The following is a 25,007-nucleotide window of genomic DNA, read 5'->3' as shown; positions in this document are numbered from 1 at the left end:
TGGAATATCGTGGGCAACGTGCCAGGTATCTCCATCCTGTACTTACACAGATTGGAATATCGCGGGCAATGAGCCACTTATCACCGCCCTGTACTAACTCAGATTGGAATATCGTGGGCAATGTGTCAGGTATCTCGGCCTGTACTAACACAGATTGGAATATCGTGGGCAATGAGCCAGGTATCTCCATCCTGTACTAAAACAGATTGGAATATCGTGGGCAATGTGCCAGGTATCTCCATCCTGTACTAACACAGATTGGAATGAGGCGGGTAATGTGCCAGCTATCCCCATCCTGTACCAACACAGATTGTAATATCGTGGGCAATGTGCCAGGTATCTCCATCCTGTACTAACACAGATTGGAATATCGCGGGCATTGTGCCAGGTATTTCCGCCCTGTACTTACACAGATTGGAATATCGCGGGCAATGAGACACTTATCTCCGCCCTGTACTAACACAGATTGGAATATCGTGGGCAATGTGCCAGGTATCTCCATCCTGTACTAACACAGATTGGAATATCGTGTGCAATGTGCCAGGTATCTCCATCCTGTACTAACAAAGATTGGAATATCGTGGGTAATGTGCCAGGTATCTCCATCCTGTACTAACACAGATTGGAATATCGTGGGCAATGAGCCACTTATCTCCGCCCTGTACTAACACAGATTGGAATATCGTGGGCAATGTGCCAGGTATCCCCATCCTTTACAAACACAGATTGGAATATCGTGGGCAATGTGCCAGGTATCTACATCCTGTACTAACACTGATTGGAATGTCGTGGGCAACGTGCCAGGTATCGCCATCCTGTACTAACACAGATTGGAATATCGTGGGCAATGTGCCAGGTATCCCCATCCTGTACTAACACAGATTGAAATATCGTGGGCAATGTGCCAGGTATCCCCATCCTGTACTAACACAGATTGGAATATCGTGGGCAATGTGTCAGGTATCCCCATCCTGCACTAACACAGATTGGAATATCGTGGGCAGCGTGCCAGGTATCTCCATCCTGTACTAACACAGATTGGAATATCGTGGGCAATGTGCCAGGTATCCCCATCCTGTACTAACACAGATTGGAATATCGTGGGCAATGTGCCAGGTATCCCCATCCTGTACAAACACAGATTGGAATATTGTGGACATTGTGCCAGGTATCTCCATCCTGTACCAACACAGTTTGGAATATCGTGGGCAATGTGCCAGGTATCTACGCCCTGTACTAACACAGATTGGAATATCGTGGCCAGGTGCCAGGTATCTCCATTCTGTACTAAAACAGATTGGAATATCGTGGGCAATGTGCCAGGTATCTCCATCCTGTACTAACACAGATTGGAATATCGTGGGCAATGTGCCAGGTATCTCCATCCTGTACTAACACAGTTTGGAATATCGTGGGCAATGTGCCAGGTATCTCCGCCCTGTACTAACACAGATTGGAATATCGTGGGCAACGTGCCAGGTATCTCCATCCTGTACTAACACAGATTGGAATATTGTGGGCAATGTGCCAGGTGTCCCCATCCTGTATTAACGCAGATTGGAATATCGTGGGCAACGTGCCAGGTATCTCCAACCTGTACTTACACAGATTGGAATATCGCGGGCAATGAGCCACTTATCACCGCCCTGTACTAACTCAGATTGGAATATCGTGGGCAATGTGTCAGGTATCTCGGCCTGTACTAACACAGATTGGAATATCGTGGGCAATGAGCCAGGTATCTCCATCCTGTACTAACACAGATTGGAATATCGTGGGTTATGTGCCAGGTATCTCCATCCTGTACTAACACAGACTGGAATGAGGCGGGTAATGTGCCAGCTATCCCCATCCTGTACCAACACAGATTGTAATATCGTGGGCAATGTGCCAGGTATCTCCATCCTGTACTAACACAGATTGGAATATCGCGGGCATTGTGCCAGGTATTTCCGCCCTGTACTTACACAGATTGGAATATCGCGGGCAATGAGACACTTATCTCCGTCCTGTACTAACACAGATTGGAATATCGTGGGCAATGTGCCAGGTATCTCCATCCTGTACTAACACAGATTGGAATATCGTGTGCAATGTGCCAGGTATCTCCATCCTGTACTAACAAAGATTGGAATATCGTGGGTAATGTGCCAGGTATCTCCATCCTGTACTAACACAGATTGGAATATCGTGGGCAATGAGCCACTTATCTCCGCCCTGTACTAACACAGATTGGAATATCGTGGGCAATGTGCCAGGTATCCCCATCCTTTACAAACACAGATTGGAATATCGTGGGCAATGTGCCAGGTATCTACATCCTGTACTAACACTGATTGGAATGTCGTGGGCAACGTTCCAGGTATCCCCATCCTGCACTAACACAGATTGGAATATCGTGGGCAACGTGCCAGGTATCTCCATCCTGTCCTAACACAGATTGGAATATCGTGGGCAATGTGCCAGGTATCCCCATCCTGTACTAACACAGATTGGAATATCGTGGGCAATGTGCCAGGCATCTCCACCTTGTACGAACACAGATTGTAATATCGTGGGCAATGTGCCAGTTATCCCCATCCTGTACAAACACAGATTGGAATATTGTGGACATTGTGCCAGGTATCTGCACCCTGTACTAACACAGATTGGAATATCGTGAGCATTGTGTCAGGTATCTCCGCCCTGTACGAACACAGATTGCAATATCGTGAGCAATGTGGCAGGTATCTCCACCTTGTACTAACACTGATTGGAATATCATGGGCAATGTGCCAGGTATCTCCGCCCTGTACTAACACAGATTGGAATATCGTGGGCAATGTGCCAGGTATCTCCATCCTGTACCAACACAGATTGGAATATCGTGGGCAATGTGCCAGGTATTGAATTCTTTGAGGTGGTGACCAAGCATGTGGATGAATGTAAAGCAGTGGATGTAGTGTACATGGATTTTAGTAAGGCATTTGATAAAGTTCCTCATGGTAGGCTTATGCAGAAAGTAAGGAGGCATGGGATAGTGGGAAATTTGGCCAGTTGGATAACAAACTGGCTAACCGATAGAAGTCAGAGAGTGGTGGTGGATGGCAAATATTCAGCCTGGATCCCAGTTACCAGTGGCGTACCGCAGGGATCAGTTCTGGGTCCTCTGCTGTTTGTGATTTTCATTAATGACTTGGATGACGGAGTTGAAGGGTGGGTCAGTAAATTTGCAGACGATACGAAGATTGGTGGAATTGTGGATAGGAAGGAGGGCTATTGTCTGCTGCAAAGAGACATAGATAGGATGCAGAGCTGGGCTGAGAAGTGGCAGATGGAGTTTAACCCTGAAAAGTGTGAGGTTGTCCATTTTGGAAGGACAAATATGAATGCGGAATACAGGGTTCACGGGAGAGTTCTTGGCAATGTGGAGGAGCAGAGAGATCTTGGGGTCTATGTTCATACATCTTTGAATGTTGCCACTCAAGTGGATAGAGCTGTGAAGAAGGCCTATGGTGTGCTCGCATTCATTAACAGAGGGATTGAATTTAAGAGCCGTGAGGTGATGATGCAGCTGTACAAAACTTTGGTAAGGCCACATTTGGAGTACTGTGTACAGTTCTGGTCACCTCATTTTAGGAAGGATGTGGAAGCTTTGGAAAAGGTGCAAAGAAGATTTACCAGGATGTTGCCTGGAATGCAGAGTAGGTCTTACGAGGAAAGGTTGAGGGTGCTAGGCCTTTTCTCATTAGAACGGAGAAGGATGAGGGGCGACTTGATAGAGGTTTATAAGATGATCAGGGGAATAGATAGAGTAGACAGTCAGAGACTTTTTCCCCGGGTGGAACAAACCATTACAAGGGGACATAAATTTAAGGTGAAAGGTGGAAGATATAGGAGGTATATCAGAGGTAGGTTCTTTACCCAGAGAGTAGTGGGGGCATGGAATGCACTGCCTGTGGAAGTAGTTGAGTCGGAAACATTAGGGACCTTCAAGCAGCTATAGGATAGGTACATGGATTACGGTAAAATGATATAGTGTAGATTTATTTGTTCTCAAGGGCAGCACGGTAGCATAGTGGATAGCACAATTGCTTCACAGCTCCAGGGTCCCAGGTTCGATTCCGGCTTGGGTCACTGTCTGTGCGGAGTCTGCATGTCCTCCCCGTGTCTGCGTGGGTTTCCTCCGGGTGCTCCAGTCTCCTCCCACAGTCCAAAGATGTGCGGGTTAGGTGAATTGGCCAATGATAAATTGCCCTTAATGTCCAAATTGCCCTTGGTGTTGGGTGGAGGTGTTGAGTTTGGGTAGGGTGCTCTTTCCAAGAGCCAGTGCAGACTCAATGGGCCGAATTGCCTCCTTCTGCACTGTAAATTCAATGATAATCTATGATTAATCTAGGACAAAGGTTCGGCACAACATCGTGGACCGAAGGGCCTGTTCTGTGCTGTATTTTCTATGTTCTATGTTCTATGTATCTCCACCCTGTACTAACACAGATTGGAATATCGTGGGCAATGTGCCAGGTATCTCCACCCTGTACTAACACAGATTGGAATATCGTGGGCAATGTGCCAGGTATCTCCATCCTGTACTAACACAGATTGGAATATCGTGGGCAATGTGCCAGGTATCTCCATCCTGTACTAACACAGATTGGAATATCGTGTGCAATGTGCCAGGTATCCCCATCCTGTACTAACACAGATTGGAATATCGTGGGCAATGTGCCAGGTATCTCCGCCCTGTACCTAACACAGATTGGAATATCGTGGGCAACGTGCCAGGTATCTCCATCCTGTACTAACACAGATTGGAATATCGTGGGCAATGTGCCAGGTATCTCCATCCTGTACTAACACAGATTGGAATATCGTGGGCAATGTGCCAGGTATCTACATCCTGTACTAACACTGATTGGAATATCGTGGGCAATGTGCCAGGTATCTCCATCCTGTACTAACACAGATTGGAATATCGTGGGCAATGAGCCAGGTATCCCCATCCTGTATTAACACAGATTGGAATATCGTGGGCAACGTGCCAGGTATCTCCGCCCTGCACTAACACAGATTGGAATATCGTGGGCAATGTGCCAGGTATCTCCGCCCTGTACTAACACAGATTGATATATCTTTGGCAATGTGCCAGGTATCTCCATCCTGTACTAACACAGATTGGAATATCGTGGGTAATGAGCCAGGTATCCCCATCCTGTATTAACACAGATTGGAATATCATGGGCAACGTGCCAGGTATCTCCATCCTGTACTAACACAGATTGGAATATCGTGGGCAACGTGCCAGGTATCCCCATCCTGCACTAACACAGATTGGAATATCGTGGGCAACGTGCCAGGTATCTCCATCCTGTACTAACACAGATTGGAATATCGTGGGCAACGTGCCAGGTATCCCCATCCTGTATTAACACAGATTGGAATATCGTGGGCAATGTGCCAGGTATCTCCGCCCTGTAGTTAGTGTTTCTCACTGGAACGAAGGAGGTTGAGGGGAGACCTGATAGAGGTATACAAAATTATGAGGGGCATAGACAGAGTGGATAGTCAGAGGCTTTTCCCCAGGGCAGAGGGGTCCATTACTAGGGGGCATAGGTTTAAGGTGAGAGGGGCAAGGTTTAGAGTAGATGTACGAGGCAAGTTTTTTACGCAGAGGGTAGTGGGTGCCTGTAACTTGCTGCCGGAGGAGGTAGTGGAAGCAGGGACGATAGGGACATTTAAGGCGCATCTTGACAAATATATGAATAGGATGGGAATAGAAGGATACGGACCCAGGAAGTGTAGAAGATTGTAGTTTAGGCGGGCAGCATGGTCGGCACGGGCATGGAGGGCCGAAGGGCCTGTTCCCGAGCTGTACATTTCTTTGTTCTTTGTTTGTTTGTACTTACACAGATTGGAATATCGCGGGCAATGTGCCAGGTATCTCCGCCCTGTACTTACACAGATTGGAATATCGCGGGCAATGAGCCAGGTATCTCCGCCCTGTACTAACACAGATTGGAATATCGTGGGCAACGTGCCAGGTATCTCCGCCCTGTACTAACACAGATTGGAATATCGTGGGCAGTGTGCCAGGTATCTCCACCCTGTACTAACACAGATTGGAATATCGTGGGCAATGTGCCAGGTATCTCCGCCCTGTACTAACACAGATTGGAATATCGTGAGCAATGTGCCAGGTATCTCCGCCCTGTACTAACACAGATTGGAATATCGTGGGCAACGTGCCAGGTATCCCCATCCTGTACTAACACAGATTGGAATATCGTGGGCAACGTGCCAGGTATCTCCACCCTGTACTAACACAGATTGGAATATCGTGGGCAATGTGCCAGGTATCCCCATCCTGTACTAACACAGATTGGAATATCGTGGGCAATGTGTCAGGTATCTCCATCCTGTACTAACACAGATTGGAATATCGTGGGCAATGTGCCAGTTATCTCCGCACTTTACTGACACAGATTGGAATATCGTGGGCAATGTGCCAGGTATCCCCATCCTGTACTAACACAGATTGGAATATCGTGGGCAATGTGCCAGGTATCTCCGCCCTGTACTAACACAGATTGGAATATCGTGGGCAATAGAACATAGAACATAGAACAATACAGCGCAGTACAGGCCCTTCGGCCCACGATGTTGCACCGAAACAAAAGCCATCTAACCTACACTATGCCATTATCATCCATATGTTTATCCAATAAACTTTTAAATGCCCTTAATGTTGGCGAGTTCACTACTGTAGCAGGTAGGGCATTCCACGGCCTCACTACTCTTTGCGTAAAGAACCTACCTCTGACCTCTGTCCTATATCTATTACCCCTCAGTTTAAAGTTATGTCCCCTCGTGCCAGCCATTTCCATCCGCGGGAGAAGGCTCTCACTGTCCACCCTATCCAACCCCCTGATCAATTTGTATGCCTCTATTAAGTCTCCTCTTAACCTTCTTCTCTCCAACGAAAATAACCTCAAGTCCATCAGCCTTTCCTCATAAGATCTTCCCTCCATACCAGGCAACAACCTGGTAAATCTCCTCTGCACCCACTCCAAAGCCTCCACGTCCTTCCTATAATGCGGTGACCAGAACTGTACGCAATACTCCAAATGCGGCCGTACCAGAGTTCTGTACAGCTGCAACATGACCTCCCGACTCCGGAACTCAATCCCTCTACCAATAAAGGCCAATACTCCATAGGCCTTCTTCACAACCCTATCAACCTGGGTGGCAACTTTCAGGGATCTATGTACATGGACACCTAGATCCCTCTGCTCATCCACACTTTCAAGAACTTTACCATTAGCCAAATATTCCGCATTCCTGTTATTCCTTCCAAAGTGAATCACCTCACACTTCTCTGCATTAAACTCCATTTGCCACCTCTCAGCCCAGCACTGCAGATTATCTATATCCCTCTGTAACCTGCTACTTCCTTCCACACTATCGACAACACCACCGACTTTAGTATCGTCTGCAAATTTACTCACCCACCCTTCTGCGCCTTCCTCTAGGTCATTGATAAAAATGACAAACAGCAACGGCCCCAGAACAGATCCTTGTGGTACTCCACTTGTGACTGTACTCCATTCTGAACATTTCCCATCAACCACCACCCTCTCTCTGTCTTCTTTCAGCTAGCCAATTTCTGATCCACATCTCTAAATCAATGTGCCAGGTATCTCCACCCTGTACTATCACAGATTGGAATATCGTGGCCATGTGCCAGGTATCTCCATCCTGTACTAACACAGATTGGAATATTGTGGGCAATGTGCCAGGTATCTCCATCCTGTACTAACACAGATTGGAATATCGTGGCCATGTGCCAGGTATCTCCATCCTGTACTAACACAGATTGGAATATTGTGGGCAATGTGCCAAGTATCTCCATCCTGTACTAACACAGATTGGAATATCGTGGCCATGTGCCAGGTATCTCCATCCTGTACTAACACAGATTGGAATATTGTGGGCAATGTGCCAAGTATCTCCATCCTGTACTAACACAGATTGGAATATTGTGGGCATTGTGCCAGGTATCTCCGCCCTGTACTAACACAGATTGGAATATCGTGGGCAACGTGCCAGGTATCTCCATCCTGTACTAACACAGATTGGAATATCGTGGGCAATGAGCCAGGTATCTCCATCCTGTACTGACACAGATTGGAATATCGTGGGCAATGTGCCAGGTATCTCCGCCCTGTACTAACACAGATTGGAATATCGTGGGCAATGTGCCAGGTATCCGCCCTGTTCTAACACAGATTGGAATATCGTGGCCATGTGCCCGGTTGCCACGCCCTGTACCAGCCCAGTTTGTAATATCTCGGGCAATGTGCCAGGCAACCCCACCCTGTACCAGCACAGATTGGAATAGCGTGGGCAATGTGCCAGGGTGTCAGACTGCGAACACGTGCTGACACAACGTTATCTGTGGAGAACGCAAACTATCCTACAACCAGAGACCAGTTGTTGCAAAGTTACATATTACTATTTGCCTGTAGCTGCTTTAAGCACTGCTGATGAATGTTTGGCTCCATATTAAAATGAGAACTACTAAATGAGACATTAGCACATGTAAGTTCCAGCAGATGTAGTAACATTACCTCATATGGTGGCTATAAATACTATTGTACAGTCAGGAAGCTATAAGGCTTTCCCCCCTTCGGCACCCCACATACTGTAGACCCAGACTGGAGGTCTGTCTCATTCAGTGACTGCCTTTCCCTGTTAAAAAGTTGCAAACAATTATTGCATTCAAAAGTTTTGCTTCGCTGTAAGTTCTGTTTAGGAAGACCTTATACTTACAGTTTTTCGCTGCTGTGTGCGAGGACTGTCAAACCGAAGAGTTTTTCAATCTGCTCCACAGTCTTCTTTCTTTCTCTCTGTCTCTCTCTCTCTCTCTCTGTCTCGTGTCTCAGTTCTCACGAGCTGCTCCGTATTAGATGGGAGAGTCTTCAGACAGTGACCACTGTTTCACGATGAGCATTTTCAGCCTGACCATTAGCGAAGGATTTCACATAGCCCTGTTCAGCTCTATCCGTCAATTCACACTGAGTCACCAAGACTACTTTCTTCTTTGTTTCCAGTCTCTGCCACTCCTCCTCACTGAAGTGCCCGCCTGTTATGCCGTCCCACTTTCTCACACCAACCTCATGAATCCTCGGGATTTGCAACAACCCGGGGGAATTTTTCTACCACTTTGCTCTCCAGTTTTTAGGAGAGAGGTTTGCAGAAGAATTTGGGGTTTTGATCAGATCCTGCCACAGGCAGATGTGCACCTAACATCTGCATCCAACCCCTCCCTCACTAATGTCTCGAAGGGTTGTATTGCCATGGGAACACTATCATCGCTAAGTTCACGCCATGTCACACGCTGCTCATCATTGACCAGCGCTGGGGCGGAGGGGGGGGTGGTAATGTCCCTGGATTGGTCATTATTTTTTGCTTAATGAGTGAGAGAATTTAAGGAGCACACTGCAAAGTCATGTGGTCTATTCCACAGAAAAATGGACATCAAATGAGATAAGTGACTGCACACTCACGTGGGTGACATCAAAGAGTTAATTGTAGCAACATTCAGTGGAGCCGTGGGCCTCCTGTGAATAGAGTCTGTTGGTCAGTGGCTGTTAGTTGACCTTCTCAGTCAGGATCATTGTTCAAGATTGTGAATTGGGACTGTTTCTCAGTGTTGTTGATTGGGTCTGTTTCTCAGTGTTGTTGACTGGGTCTGTGTCACAGTGTTGATGATCGGGTCTGTTTCTCAGTGTTGTTGATTGGGCCTGTTTCTCAGTGTTGTTGATTGGGTCTGTGTCTCTGTGTTGATGATCGGGTCTGTTTCTCAGTGTTGATGATCGGGTCTGTTTCGCAGTGTTGTTGATTGGGCCTGTTTCTCAGTGTTGTTGATTGGGTCTGTTTCTCAGTGTTGTTGATTGGGTCTGTTTCTCAGTGTTGTTGATTGGGCCTGTTTCTCAGTGTTGTTGATTGGGTCTGTTTCACAGTGTTGTTGATTGGGCCTGTTTCTCAATGTTGTCGATTGGGTCTGTTTCTCAGCGTTGTTGATTGGGCCTGTTTCACAGTGTTGTTGATTGGGTCTGTTTCTCAGTGTTGTTGATTGGGCCTGTTTCTCAGTGTTGTTGATTGGGTCTGTTTCTCAGTGTTGTTGATTGGGCCTGTTTCTCAGTGTTGTATATTGGGCCTGTTGCTCAGTGATGTTGATTGGGCCTGTTTCTCAGTGTTGTTGATTGGGCCTGTTTCTCAGTGTTGTTGATTGGGTCTGTTTCTCAGTGTTGTTGATTGGGTCTGTTCCTCAGTGTTGTTGATTGGGTCTGTTTCTCAGGGTAGTTGATTGGGCCTGTTTCTCAGGGTTGTTGATTGGGTCTGTTTCTCAGTGTTGTTGATTGGGCCTGTTGCTCAGTGTTGTTGATTGGGCCTGTTTCTCACTGTTGTTGATTGGGTCTGTTTCTCAGTGTTGTTGATTGGGCCTGTTTCTCAGTGTTGTTGATTGGGTCTGTATCTCAGTGTTGTTGATTGGGTCTGTTTCTCAGTGTTGTTGATTCGGTCTGTTTCTCAGTGTTGTTAATTGGGCCTGTTTCTCAGTGTTGTTGATTGGGCTTGTTTCTCAGTGTTGTTGATTGGGTCTGTTTCTCAGTGTTGTTGATTGGGCCTGTTTCTCAGTGTTGTTGAATGGGCCTGTTTCTCAGTGTTGTTGATTGGGTCTGTTTCTCAGTGTTGTTCATTGGGGCTGTTTCTCAGTGTTGTTCATTGGGTCTGTTTTTCAGTGTTGTTGATTGGGTCTGTTTCTCAGTGTTGTTGATTGGGCCTGTTTCTCAGTGTTGTTGAATGGGCCTGTTTCTCAGTGTTGTTGATTGGGTCTGTTTCTCAGTGTTGTTCATTGGGCCTGTTTCTCAGTGTTGTTGATTGGGTCTGTTTCTCAGTGTTGTTGATTGGGTCTGTTTCTCAGTGTTGTTGATTGGGCCTGTTTCTCAGTGTTGTTGATTGGGCCTGTTTCTCAGTGTTGTGATTGGGTCTGTTTCTCAGTGTTGTTGATTGGGCCTGTTTCTCAGTGTTGTTGATTGGGTCTTTTTCTCAGTGTTGTTGATTGGGTCTGTTTCTCAGTGTTGTTGATTGGGCCTGTTTCTCAGTGTTGTTGATTGGGCCTGTTTCTCAGTGTTGTTGATTGGGTCTGTTGCTCAGTGTTGTTGATTGGGTCTGTTTCTCAGTGTTGTTGATTGGGTCTGTTTCTCAGTGTTGTTGATTGGGTCTGTTTCTCAGTGTTGTTGATTGGGTCTGTTCCTCAGTGTTGTTGATTGGGTCTGTTTCTCAGGGTTGTTGATTGGGCCTGTTTCTCAGGGTTGTTGATTGGGTCTGTTTCTCAGTGTTGTTGATTGGGCCTGTTGCTCAGTGTTGTTGATTGGGCCTGTTTCTCACTGTTGTTGATTGGGTCTGTTTCTCAGTGTTGTTGATTGGGCCTGTTTCTCAGTGTTGTTGATTGGGTCTGTATCTCAGTGTTGTTGATTGGGTCTGTTTCTCAGTGTTGTTGATTCGGTCTGTTTCTCAGTGTTGTTAATTGGGCCTGTTTCTCAGTGTTGTTGATTGGGCTTGTTTCTCAGTGTTGTTGATTGGGTCTGTTTCTCAGTGTTGTTGATTGGGCCTGTTTCTCAGTGTTGTTGAATGGGCCTGTTTCTCAGTGTTGTTGATTGGGTCTGTTTCTCAGTGTTGTTCATTGGGGCTGTTTCTCAGTGTTGTTCATTGGGTCTGTTTTTCAGTGTTGTTGATTGGGTCTGTTTCTCAGTGTTGTTGATTGGGCCTGTTTCTCAGTGTTGTTGAATGGGCCTGTTTCTCAGTGTTGTTGATTGGGTCTGTTTCTCAGTGTTGTTCATTGGGCCTGTTTCTCAGTGTTGTTGATTGGGTCTGTTTCTCAGTGTTGTTGATTGGGTCTGTTTCTCAGTGTTGTGATTGGGTCTGTTTCTCAGTGTTGTTGATTGGGCCTGTTTCTCAGTGTAGTTTATTGGGTCTTTTTCTCAGAGTTGTTGATTGGGTCTGTTTCTCAGTGTTGTTGATTGGGCCTGTTTCTCAGTGTTGTTGATTGGGCCTGTTTCTCAGTGTTGTTGATTGGGTCTGTTTCTCACTGTTGTTGATTGGGTCTGTTTCTCAGTGTTGTTGATTGGGTCTGTTTCTCAGTGTTGTTGATTGGGCCTGTTTCTCAGTGTTGTTGATTGGGCCTGTTGCTCAGTGTTGTTGATTGGGTCTGTTTCTCACTGTTGTTGATTGGGTCTGTTTCTCAGTGTTGTTGATTGGGTCTGTTGCTCAGTGTTGTTGATTGGGTCTGTTTCTCAGTGTTGTTGATTGGGTCTGTTGCTCAGTGTTGTTGATTGGGTCTGTTTCTCAGTGTTGTTGATTGGGCCTGTTTCTCAGTGTTGTTGATTGGGTCTGTTTCTCAGGGTTGTTGAGTGGGCCTGTTTCTCAGTGTTGTTGATTGGGTCTGTTTCTCAGGGTTGTTGATTGGGTCTGTTTCTCAGGGTTGTTGATTGGGTCTGTTCCTCAGTGTTGTTGATTGGGTCTGTTTCTCAGGGTTGTTGATTGGGCCTGTTTCTCAGGGTTGTTGATTGGGTCTGTTTCTCAGTGTTGTTGATTGGGCCTGTTGCTCAGTGTTGTTGATTGGGCCTGTTTCTCACTGTTGTTGATTGGGTCTGTTTCTCAGTGTTGTTGATTGGGCCTGTTTCTCAGTGTTGTTGATTGGGTCTGTATCTCAGTGTTGTTGATTGGGTCTGTTTCTCAGTGTTGTTGATTCGGTCTGTTTCTCAGTGTTGTTAATTGGGCCTGTTTCTCAGTGTTGTTGATTGGGCTTGTTTCTCAGTGTTGTTGATTGGGTCTGTTTCTCAGTGTTGTTGATTGGGCCTGTTTCTCAGTGTTGTTGAATGGGCCTGTTTCTCAGTGTTGTTGATTGGGTCTGTTTCTCAGTGTTGTTCATTGGGGCTGTTTCTCAGTGTTGTTCATTGGGTCTGTTTTTCAGTGTTGTTGATTGGGTCTGTTTCTCAGTGTTGTTGATTGGGCCTGTTTCTCAGTGTTGTTGAATGGGCCTGTTTCTCAGTGTTGTTGATTGGGTCTGTTTCTCAGTGTTGTTCATTGGGCCTGTTTCTCAGTGTTGTTGATTGGGTCTGTTTCTCAGTGTTGTTGATTGGGTCTGTTTCTCAGTGTTGTTGATTGGGCCTGTTTCTCAGTGTTGTTGATTGGGCCTGTTTCTCAGTGTTGTGATTGGGTCTGTTTCTCAGTGTTGTTGATTGGGCCTGTTTCTCAGTGTTGTTGATTGGGTCTTTTTCTCAGTGTTGTTGATTGGGTCTGTTTCTCAGTGTTGTTGATTGGGCCTGTTTCTCAGTGTTGTTGATTGGGCCTGTTTCTCAGTGTTGTTGATTGGGTCTGTTGCTCAGTGTTGTTGATTGGGTCTGTTTCTCAGTGTTGTTGATTGGGTCTGTTTCTCAGTGTTGTTGATTGGGTCTGTTTCTCAGTGTTGTTGATTGGGTCTGTTCCTCAGTGTTGTTGATTGGGTCTGTTTCTCAGGGTTGTTGATTGGGCCTGTTTCTCAGGGTTGTTGATTGGGTCTGTTTCTCAGTGTTGTTGATTGGGCCTGTTGCTCAGTGTTGTTGATTGGGCCTGTTTCTCACTGTTGTTGATTGGGTCTGTTTCTCAGTGTTGTTGATTGGGCCTGTTTCTCAGTGTTGTTGATTGGGTCTGTATCTCAGTGTTGTTGATTGGGTCTGTTTCTCAGTGTTGTTGATTCGGTCTGTTTCTCAGTGTTGTTAATTGGGCCTGTTTCTCAGTGTTGTTGATTGGGCTTGTTTCTCAGTGTTGTTGATTGGGTCTGTTTCTCAGTGTTGTTGATTGGGCCTGTTTCTCAGTGTTGTTGAATGGGCCTGTTTCTCAGTGTTGTTGATTGGGTCTGTTTCTCAGTGTTGTTCATTGGGGCTGTTTCTCAGTGTTGTTCATTGGGTCTGTTTTTCAGTGTTGTTGATTGGGTCTGTTTCTCAGTGTTGTTGATTGGGCCTGTTTCTCAGTGTTGTTGAATGGGCCTGTTTCTCAGTGTTGTTGATTGGGTCTGTTTCTCAGTGTTGTTCATTGGGCCTGTTTCTCAGTGTTGTTGATTGGGTCTGTTTCTCAGTGTTGTTGATTGGGTCTGTTTCTCAGTGTTGTGATTGGGTCTGTTTCTCAGTGTTGTTGATTGGGCCTGTTTCTCAGTGTAGTTTATTGGGTCTTTTTCTCAGAGTTGTTGATTGGGTCTGTTTCTCAGTGTTGTTGATTGGGCCTGTTTCTCAGTGTTGTTGATTGGGCCTGTTTCTCAGTGTTGTTGATTGGGTCTGTTTCTCACTGTTGTTGATTGGGTCTGTTTCTCAGTGTTGTTGATTGGGTCTGTTTCTCAGTGTTGTTGATTGGGCCTGTTTCTCAGTGTTGTTGATTGGGCCTGTTGCTCAGTGTTGTTGATTGGGTCTGTTTCTCACTGTTGTTGATTGGGTCTGTTTCTCAGTGTTGTTGATTGGGTCTGTTGCTCAGTGTTGTTGATTGGGTCTGTTTCTCAGTGTTGTTGATTGGGTCTGTTGCTCAGTGTTGTTGATTGGGTCTGTTTCTCAGTGTTGTTGATTGGGCCTGTTTCTCAGTGTTGTTGATTGGGTCTGTTTCTCAGGGTTGTTGAGTGGGCCTGTTTCTCAGTGTTGTTGATTGGGTCTGTTTCTCAGGGTTGTTGATTGGGTCTGTTTCTCAGGGTTGTTGATTGGGTCTGTTTCTCAGGGTTGTTGATTGGGTCTGTTTCTCAGGGTTGTTGATTGGGTCTGTTTCTCAGGGTTGTTGATTGGGTCTGTTTCACAGTCTTGTTGATTGGGTCTGTTTCTCAGTGTTGTTGATTGGGTATGTTTCTCAGTGTTGTTGATTGGGTCTGTTTCTCAGTGTTGTTGATTGGGCCTGTTTCTCAGGTTTGTTGATTGGACCTGTTTCTCAGTGTTGTTGATTGGGTCAGTTTCTCAGTGTTGTTGATTGTGCCTGTTTCTCAGTGTTGTTGATTGGGTCTGTTTCTCACTGTTGTTGATTGGGACTGTTTCTCAGTGTTGTTGATTGGGTCTGTTTCTCAGGGTTGTTGATTGGGCCTGTTTCTCAGGGTTGTTGAGTGGGCCTGTTTCTCAGTGTTGTTGATTGGGTCTGTTTCTCAGGGTTGTTGATTGGGTCTGTTTCTCAGGGTTGTTGATTGGGCCTGTTTCTCAGTGTTGTTGATTGGGCCTGTTTCTCAGGGTTGTTGATTGGGCCTATTTCTCAGTGTTGTTGATTGGGTCTGTTTCTCAGTGTTGTTGATTGGGTCAGTTTCTCAGTGTTGTTGATTGTGCCTGTTTCTCAGTGTTGTTGATTGTGTCTGTTTCTCACTGTTGTTGATTGGGTCTGTTTCTCAGTGTTGTTGATTGGGTCTGTTTCTCAGTGTTGTTGATTGGGCCTGTTTCTCAGTGTTGTTGATTGGGCCTGTTTCTCAATGTTGTTGATTGGGTCTGTTTCTCAGTGTTGTTGATTCGGTCTGTTTCTCAGTGTTGTTGATTGGGCCTGTTGCTCAGTGTAGTTGATTGGGCCTGTTTCTCAGTGTTGTTGATTGGGCCTGTTTCTCAGTGTTGTTGATTGGGCTTGTTTCTCAGTGTTGTTGATTGGGTCTGTTTCTCAGTGCTGTTGATTGGGCCTGTTTCTCAGTGTTGTTGAATGGGCCTGTTTCTCAGTGTTGTTGATTGGGTCTGTTTCTCAGTGTTGTTCATTGGGCCTGTTTCTCAGTGTTGTTCATTGGGTCTGTTCCTCAGTGTTGTTGATTGGGTCTGTTTCTCAGTGTTGTTGATTGGGCCTGTTTCTCAGTGTTGTTGAATGGGCCTGTTTCTCAGTGTTGTTGATTGGGTCTGTTTCTCAGTGTTGTTCATTGGGCCTGTTTCTCAGTGTTGTTGATTGGGTCTGTTTCTCAGTGTTGTTGATTGGGTCTGTTTCTCAGTGTTGTTTATTGGGCCTGTTTCTCAGTGTTGTTGATTGGGCCTGTTTCTCAGTGTTGTGATTGGGTCTGTTTCTCAGTGTTGTTGATTGGGCCTGTTTCTCAGTGTTGTTGATTGGGTATTTTTCTCAGTGTTGTTGATTGGGTCTGTTTCTCAGTGTTGTTGATTGGGCCTGTTTCTCAGTGTTGTTGATTGGGCCTGTTTCTCAGTGTTGTTGATTGGGCCTGTTGCTCAGTGTTGTTGATTGGGCCTGTTTCTCACTGTTGTTGATTGGGTCTGTTTCTCAGTGTTGTTGATTGGGTCTGTTGCTCAGTGTTGTTGATTGGGTCTGTTTCTCAGTGTTGTTGATTGGGTCTGTTTCTCAGTGTTGTTGATTGGGTCTGTGTCTCAGTGTTGTTGATTTGGTCTGTTTCTCAGTGTTGTTGATTGGGTCTGTTTCTCAGGGTTGTTGAGTGGGCCTGTTTCTCAGTGTTGTTGATTGGGTCTGTTTCTCAGGGTTGTTGATTGGGTCTGTTTCTCAGGGTTGTTGATTGGGCCTGTTTCTCAGTGTTGTTGATTGGGTCTGTTTCTCAGTGTTGTTGATTGGGCCTGTTTCTCGGGGTTGTTGATTGGGCCTGTTTCTCAGTGTTGTTGATTGGGTCTGTTTCTCAGTGTTGTCGATTGGGTCTGTTTCTCAGTGTTGTTGATTGTGCCTGTTTCTCAGTGTTGTTGATTGGGTCTGTTTCTCACTGTTGTTGATTGGGACTGTTTCTCAGTGTTGTTGATTGGGTCTGTTTCTCAGTGTTGTTGATTGTGTCTGTTTCTCAGTGTTGTTGATTGGGTCTGTTTCTCACTGTTGTTGATTGGGACTGTTTCTCAGTGTTGTTGATTGGGTCTGTTTCTCAGGGTTGTTGATTGGGCCTGTTTCTCAGTGTTGTTGATTGTGTCTATTTCTCAGTGTTGATCATTGGGCCTGCTTCTCAGTGTTGTTGATTGGGCCTGTTTCTCAGTGTTGTTGATTGGGTCTGTTTCTCAGTGTTGTTGATTGGGCCTGCTTCTCAGTGTTGTTGATTGGGCCTGTTTCTCAGTGTTGTTGATTGTGTCTGTTTCTCACTGTTGTTGATTGGGACTGTTTCTCAGTGTTGTTGATTGGGTCTGTTTCTCAGGGTTGTTGATTGGGCCTGTTTCTCAGTGTTGTTGATTGGGTCGGTTTCTCAGTGTTGTTGATTGGGCCTGTTTCTCAGTGTTGTTGATTGGGCCTGTTTCTCAGTGTTGTTGATTGGGTCTGTTTCTCAGTGTTGTTGATTGGGTCTGTTTCTCAGTGTTGTTGATTGGGCCTGTTTCTCAGTGTTCTTGATTGGGCCTGTTTCTCAATGTTGTTGATTGGGTCTGTTTCTCAGTGTTGTTGATTCGGTCTGTTTCTCAGTGTTGTTGTTTTGGCCTGTTGCACAGTGTAGTTGATTGGGCCTGTTTCTCAGTGTTGTTGATTGGGCCTGTTTCTCAGTGTTGTTGATTGGGCTTGTTTCTCAGTGTTGTTGATTGGGTCTGTTTCTCAGTGTTGTTGATTGGGCCTGTTTCTCAGTGTTGTTGAATGGGCCTGTTTCTCAGTGTTGTTGATTGGGTCTGTTTCTCAGTGTTGTTCATTGGGCCTGTTTCTCAGTGTTGTTCATTGGGTCTGTTTCTCAGTGTTGTTGATTGGGTCTGTTTCTCAGTGTTGTTGATTGGGCCTGTTTCTCAGTGTTGTTGAATGGGCCTGTTTCTCAGTGTTGTTGATTGGACCTGTTTCTCAGTGTTGTTGATTGGGCCTGTTTCTCAGTGTTGTTGATTGGGCCTGTTGCTCAGTGTTGTTGATTGGGTCTGTTTCTCAGTGTTGTTGATTGGGTCTGTTGCTCAGTGTTGTTGATTGGGTCTGTTTCTCAGTGTTGTTGATTGGGTCTGTTGCTCAGTGTTGTTGATTGGGTCTGTTTCTCAGGGTTGTTGATTGGGCCTGTTTCTCAGTGTTGTTGATTGGGTCTGTTGCTCAGTGTTGTTGATTGGGCCTGTTTCTCAGTGTTGTTGATTGGGTCTGTTTCTCAGTGTTGTTGATTGGGTCTTTGTCTCAGTGTTGTTGATTGGGTCTGTTTCTCAGTGTTGTTGATTGGGTCTGTTTCTCAGGGTTGTTGAGTGGGCCTGTTTCTCAGTGTTGTTGATTGGGTCTGTTTCTCAGGGTTGTTGATTGGGTCTGTTTCTCAGGGTTGTTGATTGGGCCTGTTTCTCAGTGTTGTTGATTGGGTCTGTTTCTCAGTGTTGTTGATTGGGCCTTTTTCTCAGTGTTGTTGATTGGGTCTGTTTCTCACTGTTGTTGATTGGGTCTGTTTCTCAGTGTTGTTGATTGGGTCTGTTGCTCAGTGTTGTTGATTGGGTCTGTTTCTCAGTGTTGTTGATTGGGTCTGTTTCTCAGTGTTGTTGATTGGGTCTGTTTCTCAGTGTTGTTGATTGGGTCTGTTTCTCAGTGTTGTTGATTGTGCCTGTTTCTCAGTGTTGTTGATTGGGTCTGTTTCTCACTGTTGTTGATTGGGACTGTTTCTCAGTGTTGTTGATTGGGTCTGTTTCTCAGGGTTGTTGATTGGGCCTGTTTCTCAGTGTTGTTGATTGGGTCTGTTTCTCAGTGTTGTTAAATGGGCCTGCTTCTCAGTGTTGTTGATTGGGCCTGTTTCTCAGTGTTGTTGATTGGGTCTGTTTCTCAGTGTTGTTCATTGGGCCTGTTTCTCACTGTTGTTGATTGGGTCTGTTTCTCAGTGTTGTTGATTGGGTCTGTTGCTCAGTGTTGTTGATTGGGTCTGTTTCTCAGTGTTGTTGATTGGGTCTGTTTCTCAGTGTTGTTAATTGGGCCTGTTGCTCAGTGTTGTTGATTGGGTCTGTTTCTCAGTGTTGTTGATTGGGTCTGTTTCTCAGGGTTGTTGAGTGGGCCTGTTTCTCAGTGTTGTTGATTGGGTCTGTTTCTCAGGGTTGTTGATTGGGTCTGTTTCTCATGGTTGTTGATTGGGCCTGTTTCTCAGTGTTGTTGATTGGGACTGTTTCTCAGGGTTGTTGATTGGGCCTATTTCTCAGTGTTGTTGATTGGGTCTGTTTCTCAGTGTTGTTGATTGGGTCAGTTTCTCAGTGTTGTTGATTGTGCCTGTTTCTCAGTGTTGTTGATTGTGTCTGTTTCTCACTGTTGTTGATTGGGACTGTTTCTCAGTGTTGTTGATTGGGTCTGTTTCTCAGGGTTGTTGATTGGGCCTGTTTCTCAGTGTTGTTGATTGGGCCTGTTTCTCAGTGTTGTTGATTGGGCCTGTTTCTCAGTGTTGTTGATTGGGCCTGTTTCTCAGTGTTGTTGATTGGGCCTGTTTCTCAGTGTTGTTGATTGGGTCGGTTTCTCAGTGTTGTTGATTGGGTCTGTTTCTCAGTGTTGTTGATTGGGTCTGTTTCTCAGTGTTGTTGATTGGGCCTGTTTCTCAGTGTTGTTGATTGGGCCTGTTTCTCAGTGTTGTTGATTGGGTCTGTTTCTCAGTGTTGTTGATTGGGTCTGTTTCTCAGTGTTGTTGATTGGGTCTGTTTCTCAATGTTGTTGATTGGGTCTGTTTCTCAGTGTTGTTGATTCGGTCTGTTTCTCAGTGTTGTTGATTGGGCCTGTTTCTCAGTGTTGTTGATTGGGCCTGTTTCTCAGTGTTGTTGATTGGGCCTGTTTCTCAGTGTTGTTGATTGGGCCTGTTTCTCAATGTTGTTGTTTGGGCCTGTTTCTCAGTGTTGTTGATTGGGTCTGTTTCTCAGTGTTGTTGATTGGGTCTGTTTCTCAATGTTGTTGTTTGGGTCTGTTTCTCAGTGTTGTTGATTGGGTCTGTTTCTCAGTGTTGTTGATTGGGTCTGTTTCTCAGTGTTGTTGATTGGGCCTGTTTCTCAATGTTGTTGTTTGGGCCTGTTTCTCAGTGTTGTTGATTGGGTCTGTTTCTCAGTGTTGTTGATTGGGTCTGTTTCTCAATGTTGTTGTTTGGGTCTGTTTCTCAGTGTTGTTGATTGGGTCTGTTTCTCAGTGTTGTTGATTGGGTCTGTTTCTCAGTGTTGTTGATTGGGTCTGTTGCTCAGTTGTGTTGATTGGGTCTGTTTCTCAGTGTTGTTGATTGGGCCTGTTTCTCAGTGTTGTTGATTGGGTCTGTTTCTCAGTGTTGTTGATTGGGCCTGTTTCTCAGTGTTGTTGATTGGGCCTGTTTCTCAGTGTTGCTGATTGGGTCTGTTTCTCAGTGTTGTTCATTGGGCCTGTTTCTCAGTGTTATTGATTGGGCTTGTTTCTCAGTGTTATTGATTGGGTCTGTTTCTCAGTGTTGTTCATTGGGCCTGTTTCTCAGTGTTGTTGATTGGGCTTGTTTCTCAGTGTTGTTGATTGGGTCTGTTTCTCAGTGTTGTTGATTGGGCCTGTTTCTCAGTGTTGATGATCGGGTCTGTTGCTCAGTGTTGTTGATTGGGTCTGTTTCTCAGTGTTGTTGATTGGGTCTGTTTCTCAGTGTTGTTGATTGGGTCTGTTCCTCAGTGTTGTTGATTGGGTCTGTTTCTCAGTGTTGTTGATTGGGCCTGTTTCTCAGTGTTGTTGAATGGGCCTGTTTCTCAGTGTTGTTGATTGGGTCTGTTTCTCAGTGTTGTTCATTGGGCCTGTTTCTCACTGTTGTTGATTGGGTCTGTTTCTCAGTGTTGTTGATTGGGTCTGTTGCTCAGTGTTGTTGATTGGGTCTGATTCTCAGTGTTGTTGATTGGGTCTGTTGCTCAGTGTTGTTGATTGGGTCTGTTTCTCAGTGTTGTTGATTGGGTCTGATTCTCAGTGTTGTTGATTGGTTCTGTTTCTCAGTGATGTTGATTGGGTCTGTTTCTCAGGGTTGTTGTTTGGGTCTGTGTCTCAGTGTTGATGATCGGGTCTGTTTCTCAGGGTTGTTGATTGGGTCTGTTTCTCAGGGTTGTTGAGTGGGCCTGTTTCTCAGTGTTGTTGATTGGGTCTGTTTCTCAGGGTTGTTGATAGGGTCTGTTTCTCAGTGTTGTTGATTGGGTCTGTTTCTCAGGGTTGTTGATTGGGTCTGTTTCTCATGGTTGTTGATTGGGTCTGTTTCTCAGGGTTGTTGAGTGGGCCTGTTTCTCAGTGTTGTTGATTGGGTCTGTTTCTCAGGGTTGTTGATTGGGCCTGTTTCTCAGTGTTGTTGATTGGGTCTGTTTCTCAGGGTTGTTGATTGGGTCTGTTTCTCATGGTTGTTGATTGGGTCTGTTTCTCAGTGTTGTTGATTGGGTCTGTTTCTCAGTGTTGTTGATTGGGACTGTTTCTCAGGGTTGTTGATTGGGCCTATTTCTCAGTGTTGTTGATTGGGTCTGTTTCTCAGTGTTGTTGATTGGGTCAGTTTCTCAGTGTTGTTGATTGTGCCTGTATCTCAGTGTTGTTGATTGTGTCTGTTTCTCACTGTTGTTGATTGGGACTGTTTCTCAGTGTTGTTGATTGGGTCTGTTTCTCAGGGTTGTTGATTGGGCCTGTTTCTCAGTGTTGTTGATTGGGTCGGTTTCTCAGTGTTGTTGATTGGGCCTGTTTCTCAGTGTTGTTGATTGGGCCTGTTTCTCAGTGTTGTTGATTGGGCCTGTTTCTCAGTGTTGTTGATTGGGACTGTTTCTCAGTGTTGTTGATTGGGTCTGTTTCTCAGGGTTGTTGATTGGGCCTGTTTCTCAGTGTTGTTGATTGGGTCGGTTTCTCAGTGTTGTTGATTGGGTCTGTTTCTCAGTGTTGTTGATTGGGTCTGTTTCTCAGTGTTGTTGATTGGGCCTGTTTCTCAGTGTTGTTGATTGGGCCTGTTTCTCAATGTTGTTGATTGGGTCTGTTTCTCAGTGTTGTTGATTCGGTCTGTTTCTCAGTGTTGTTGATTGGGCCTGTTGCTCAGTGTAGTTGATTGGTCCTGTTTCTCAGTGTTGTTGATTGTGTCTGTTTCTCAGTGTTGTTGATTGGGTCTGTTTCTCAGTGTTGTTGATTGGGTCTGCTTCTCAGTGTTGTTGATTCGGTCTGTTTCTCAGTGTTGTTGATTGGGCCTGTTTCTCAGTGTTGTTGATTGGGCTTGTTTCTCAGTGTTATTGATTGGGTCTGTTTCTCAGTGTTGTTCATTGGGCCTGTTTCTCAGTGTTGTTGATTGGGTCTGTTTCTCAGTGTTGTTGATTGGGCCTGTTTCTCAGGGTTGTTGATTGGGTCTGTTTCTCAGTGTTGTTGATTGGGTCTGTTTCTCAGTGTTGTTGATTGGGTCTGTTTCTCAGTGTTGTTGATTGGGCCTGTTGCTCAGTGTTGTTGATTGGGCCTGTTTCTCAGTGTTGTTGATTGGGCTTGTTTCTCAGTGTTATTGATTGGGTCTGTTTCTCAGTGTTGTTCATTGGGCCTGTTTCTCAGTGTTGTTGATTGGGTCTGTTTCTCAGTGTTGTTGATTGGGTCTGTTTCTCAGGGTTGTTGATTCGGTCTGTTTCTCAGTGTTGTTGATTGGGCCTGTTGCTCAGTGTTGTTGATTGGGCCTGTTTCTCAGTGTTGTTGATTGGGCTTGTTTCTCAGTGTTATTGATTGGGTCTGTTTCTCAGTGTTGTTGATTGGGTCTGTTTCTCAGTGTTGTTGATTGGGTCTGTTTCTCAGTGTTGTTGATTGGGCCTGTTTCTCAGGGTTGTTGATTGGGTCTGTTTCTCAGTGTTGTTGATTGGGTCTGTTTCTCAGTGTTGTTGATTGGGTCTGTTTCTCAGTGTTGTTGATTGGGCCTGTTGCTCAGTGTTGTTGATTGGGCCTGTTTCTCAGTGTTGTTGATTGGGCTTGTTTCTCAGTGTTATTGATTGGGTCTGTTTCTCAGTGTTGTTCATTCGGCCTGTTTCTCAGTGTTGTTGATTGGGTCTGTTTCTCAGGGTTGTTGATTCGGTCTGTTTCTCAGTGTTGTTGATTGGGCCTGTTTCTCAGTGTTGTTGATTGGGCTTGTTTCTCAGTGTTATTGATTGGGTCTGTTTCTCAGTGTTGTTCATTGGGCCTGTTTCTCAGTGTTGTTGATTGGGTCTGTTTCTCAGTGTTGTTGATTGGGCCTGTTTCTCAGGGTTGTTGATTGGGTCTGTTTCTCAGTGTTGTTGATTGGGTCTGTTTCTCAGTGTTGTTGATTGGGTCTGTTTCTCAGTGTTGTTGATTGGGCCTGTTGCTCAGTGTGGTTGATTGAGCCTGTTTCTCAGTGTTGTTGATTGGGTCTGTTTCTCAGTGTTGATGATTGGGTCTGTTTCTCAGTGTTGTTGATTGGGCCTGTTTCTCAGGGTTGTTGATTGGGTCTGTTTCTCAGTGTTGTTGATTGGGTCTGTTTCTCAGGGTTGTTGATTGGGTCTGTTTCTCAGTGTTGATGATCGGGTCTGTTTCTCAGTGTTGTTGATTGGGCCTGTTTCTCAGTGTTGATGATTGGGTCTGTTTCTCAGTGTTGTTGATTGGGCCTGTTTCTCAGGGTTGTTGATTGGGTCTGTTTCTCAGTGTTGTTGATTGGGTCTGTTTCTCAGGGTTGTTGATTGGGTCTGTTTCTCAGTGTTGATGATCTGGTCTGTTGCTCAGTGTTGTTGATTGGGTCTGTTCCTCAGTGTTGTTGATTGGGTCTGTTTCTCAGGGTTGTTGATTGGGCCTGTTTCTCAGTGTTGTTGATTGGGTCTGTTCCTCAGTGTTGTTGATTGGGTCTCTTTCTCAGTGTTGTTGATTGGGCCTGTTTCTCAGTGTTGTTGAATGGGCCTGTTTCTCAGTGTTGTTGATTGGGTCTGTTTCTCAGTGTTGTTCATTGGGCCTGTTTCTCAGTGTTGTTCATTGGGTCTGTTTCTCAGTGTTGTTGATTGGGTCTGTTTCTCAGTGTTGTTGATTGGGCCTGTTTCTCAGTGTTGTTGAATGGGCCTGTTTCTCAGTGTTGTTGATTGGACCTGTTTCTCAGTGTTGTTGATTGGGCCTGTTTCTCAGTGTTGTTGATTGGGCCTGTTGCTCAGTGTTGTTGATTGGGTCTGTTTCTCAGTGTTGTTGATTGGGCCTGTTTCTCAGGGTTGTTGATTGGGTCTGTTTCTCAGTGTTGTTGATTGGGTCTGTTGCTCAGTGTTGTTGATTGGGTCTGTTTCTCAGTGTTGTTGATTGGGTCTGTTTCTCAGTGTTGTTGATTGGGCCTGTTTCTCAGTGTTGTTGATTGGGTCTGTTGCTCAGTGTTGTTGATTGGGTCTGTTTCTCAGTGTTGTTGATTGGGTCTGTTGCTCAGTGTTGTTGATTGGGTCTGTTTCTCAGTGTTGTTGATTGGGCTTGTTTCTCAGTGTTGTTGATTGGGTCTGTTTCTCAGTGTTGTTGATTGGGTCTTTGTCTCAGTGTTGTTGATTGGGTCTGTTTCTCAGTGTTGTTGATTGGGTCTGTTTCTCAGGGTTGTTGAGTGGGCCTGTTTCTCAGTGTTGTTGATTGGGTCTGTTTCTCAGGGTTGTTGATTGGCTCTGTTTCTCAGGGTTGTTGATTGGGCCTGTTTCTCAGTGTTGTTGATTGGGTCTGTTTCTCAGTGTTGTTGATTGGGCCTGTTTCTCAGTGTTGTTGATTGGGTCTGTTTCTCAGTGTTGTTGATTGGGTCTGTTTCTCAGTGTTGTTGATTGTGCCTGTTTCTCAGTGTTGTTGATTGGGTCTGTTTCTCACTGTTGTTGATTGGGACAGTTTCTCAGTGTTGTTGATTGGGTCTGTTTCTCAGGATTGTTGATTGGGCCTGTTTCTCAGTGTTGTTGATTGGGTCTGTTTCTCAGTGTTGTTGAATGGGCCTGCATCTCAGTGTTGTTGATTGGGCCTGTTTCTCAGTGTTGTTGATTGGGTCTGTTTCTCAGTGTTGTTCATTGGGCCTGTTTCTCACTGTTGTTGATTGGGTCTGTTTCTCAGTGTTGTTGATTGGGTCTGTTGCTCAGTGTTGTTGATTGGGTCTGTTTCTCAGTGTTGTTGATTGGGTCTGTTTCTCAGTGATGTTGATTGGGTCTGTTTCTCAGGGTTGTTGT

At 45.4% G+C, this 25,007-nt stretch overlaps 2 protein-coding genes across 3 annotated transcripts in view; one reads left to right on the top strand and one right to left on the bottom strand.

The window, feature by feature from the left end:
- Positions 1 to 9,137, bottom strand: part of LOC140403353 (uncharacterized) — a 185,420-nt gene extending 176,283 nt beyond the window's left edge. For both annotated transcript variants that reach the window (XM_072491256.1, XM_072491257.1), the window contains exon 1: positions 8,809 to 9,137. The gene's annotated coding sequence lies outside the window, so the exon portion shown is untranslated. The remainder of the gene's footprint in view (positions 1 to 8,808) is intronic.
- Positions 1 to 25,007, top strand: part of LOC140403402 (uncharacterized) — a 960,939-nt gene that overhangs the window by 627,021 nt on the left and 308,911 nt on the right. The window lies entirely within an intron of this gene.

This window comes from Scyliorhinus torazame, chromosome 27 (assembly GCF_047496885.1).
Source record: "Scyliorhinus torazame isolate Kashiwa2021f chromosome 27, sScyTor2.1, whole genome shotgun sequence".
Taxonomy (NCBI): domain Eukaryota; kingdom Metazoa; phylum Chordata; class Chondrichthyes; order Carcharhiniformes; family Scyliorhinidae; genus Scyliorhinus; species Scyliorhinus torazame.
Note: the sequence above shows the minus strand (reverse complement) of the source record. Positions and strands in the feature narration are given on the sequence as shown.